This window comes from Hibiscus syriacus, unplaced genomic scaffold (assembly GCF_006381635.1).
Source record: "Hibiscus syriacus cultivar Baekdansim isolate YM2019G1 unplaced genomic scaffold, ASM638163v2 tig00001750_pilon, whole genome shotgun sequence".
In the NCBI taxonomy this organism is placed as follows: Eukaryota; Viridiplantae; Streptophyta; class Magnoliopsida; order Malvales; family Malvaceae; genus Hibiscus; species Hibiscus syriacus.
The window spans coordinates 540,098-542,695 of record NW_024061888.1 but is presented as its reverse complement, the minus strand read 5'-3'; the positions used below and the strand labels follow the sequence as shown (position 1 = coordinate 542,695).

General features: G+C 35.3%; 1 long non-coding RNA gene across 1 annotated transcript; it reads right to left on the bottom strand.

Moving 5' to 3' along the window:
* Positions 1 to 225: 225 nt before the first annotated feature.
* Positions 226 to 2,163, bottom strand: LOC120133566. The gene is made up of 3 exons (XR_005517107.1): positions 1,681 to 2,163; positions 961 to 1,030; positions 226 to 692 (listed from the first exon to the last, which is right to left on the bottom strand). It is a non-coding gene; the product is annotated as an uncharacterized LOC120133566 (long non-coding RNA).
* Between the last annotated feature and the right edge of the window lie 435 nt (positions 2,164 to 2,598).

Here is a 2,598-nt window from a genome sequence, read left to right as displayed (position 1 = left end):
AGTAAAATTGTAAATAATATATATATATATATATATATATATATATATATATATATATATATATATATATATATATAAATTAAATTGAGTATTGTAAGACAGAAAACATTACGGGTAAGAAAAATATATGATAATCGATACCAAAATAATCCATACATTGATAGTAATAAAAAGTAAGAAAAAGGCCAATATATAAAAAATATAGGCACATGTCACTAATCAGAAAGACATTTCGAAAGATAAAAACATTACAACAAATTAAGGGAGTCCAGTGTGTTCCAACAAGTGTCGAATAAAACATGTGGATAAATTTCAAATATGATTTCAGAATACATAGAGTAAAAAGAGCAGTATAGTTTTTGTTTGAAACATAGAGTTACCCTCTGATCGAATACTATATGCAATTCCTTATAACTGCATCCGTAAGGGCTCACCCTAGACCCATTGGACTTGGGAGCCAACTTAAGGGAACACATTGGTTCCATAAAGACTTACCCAAACCGTAGCATATGATCTATCTTAGGGAGTGCCCCAGGTCCATAAAGACCTACCTATAGGACAAAACAAAAGAGCCACCCTAAGGGACTGTCTTAGGGTCCATAAGATCTTACCACTAGGCCCATTGGGCCTAGGAGCCCACCCAAGGGTTGCCTTAGGTCCATAAAGAATTATCACCCTAATTGGGGTTGAACCTGTAAAACATTTTTAGATAATTCTAGTAAAATCAATAGTTCATAAATCTAGTGAGCGTATTTATCAATCAAATAATGATTTTAAATCATTAAAACAGAAGTTAGGCACTCAAGAAGTCGGTAATACATAATTTGGCTTTTAGATAAGATAAATCATTCGGTATTCAAATCAGATCAGATAATCATATTTCAAATCATATAAAAGTCATGTGAACATGAGAATTTAAAACACATGTTTAAATCAATATGTAGCACATAAGGAACACACCTTGCAAAATGGGTCGATCCAAAGATTTACTGAGCATCGGTCTCTCTACTATATATAGTAATACATAATCCTAGATCAGATCAGAACAATGTAACTATCAGAATAATATACTAACTGAGTATTTAAAGGTGTTATAGAATCATATGAGTAATCCTGAGCTCACGCGGACGAGCAAATCGAGAAGAACTAAGTTAAGTAGACGTACGATCAAGAGAATCTTAAGTACCTTACATAATTAATAACTATGCCAAATTAATTAAAATAACTATGTATGTTCGGGTTCGAAGGTCAATTCGGAGGCTTTCAAGTTAGAATTTGGTAAAACGGACTTCAAATTCGGATTCAGGACGTCGAAAAACGAAGGAATTTTCGAAAAAGTTGATTTTTTGGTCGAATTTAACGATCAACACTAGTCAAAGGTTAAAGTCAAAGTCAACAGGTCAGGTCAATGGTCAACGGTAAGGTTTAAGTCAACGATCTAGAGGGTTCAGATCGATTTAGGCCACTTCATTTGAGCATACAATTTCTAGAAGAGTCTTGGTTGGAGGACAAGCCCCACATGCAGTGGAGGCCTGTGATGGCGCGTAAGACACCAACGAGGGTTGTTTTAGATGATCGATTACTCCCAATGCATCCAATAACCAATACCACTCCATATCAGTTCGAAATTAAGCCTAAAATAATGTAAGAATGAATAGAAAAAGGAATCGAAGTGCTTACCACGATTGCGTTTTGCTCACGAGACAACGTGGAGCGCGATTGTGCTAGACATATGTTCTACGGATTTCGGAATCTGTCCAAATCACCGAAAATCGAAGGTAAGTTTTGGGTTTTTCGACAAGGTTTGATGAGCTCTTCTCGGTGAACGGTGGTGGTTTGCAAGGCGTGATCTGTAATGATTTAGTCGGGCTAAGACGATGTGTCGACTAGAACCGACGGTGACGCCTACGACGAATGATGGTCAGAATCGACTTTAAGGCATTCAAATGGTATTTCTTTATTTTACGGTGAACGACAACGAGTTTTGTTTTTTGGTGGTCGGGGTTGGGGTCACGAGATGGCAACGGTGCCGATGGAGGTGGCAGTGAACACCAAGACTGGTTGGAGTTGGGTCGAACGGATGGCTCGGTTTTGGGGAAGATAGAGTTGAAACCTTGTTGTTTTATAGGGGAAGGCTTATTTGAAACAAAAGGGAAAGCTGTAGGTTCTTGAATCTAACTAAAGTCCATTTAACATAAATTATTTTTAATTCTTATCACGAATAGTAACCTATTCTAAACGGCTAAGGCTTGTGTAGATGACTTTAGAGACCACGAATTCGAAACCTATATTTATATGTTTTTTTTAGTCTGAACGCCACAGGAAAAAGGGTAATTAATGGTTCACGTCCTTGAAAAGAATGGAAGCTTGCGAAATGGCTCAGAATCGTAAACATCTTGGAAATTATATTGGAAATCACTTAAATTAATTTAATTATTTTATATTTAATCAAGAAATTCGGGGTGTTACAATTATGTCTTTATTTAAATATATAAACTGAGTGGGAAAAAAGTAATTATTATCTTTTTGATTAAGTAGAGATATATTAGAATTTAAGATAAATCTTTATCATTGATCCCTCAATCAATTAATGAAAAT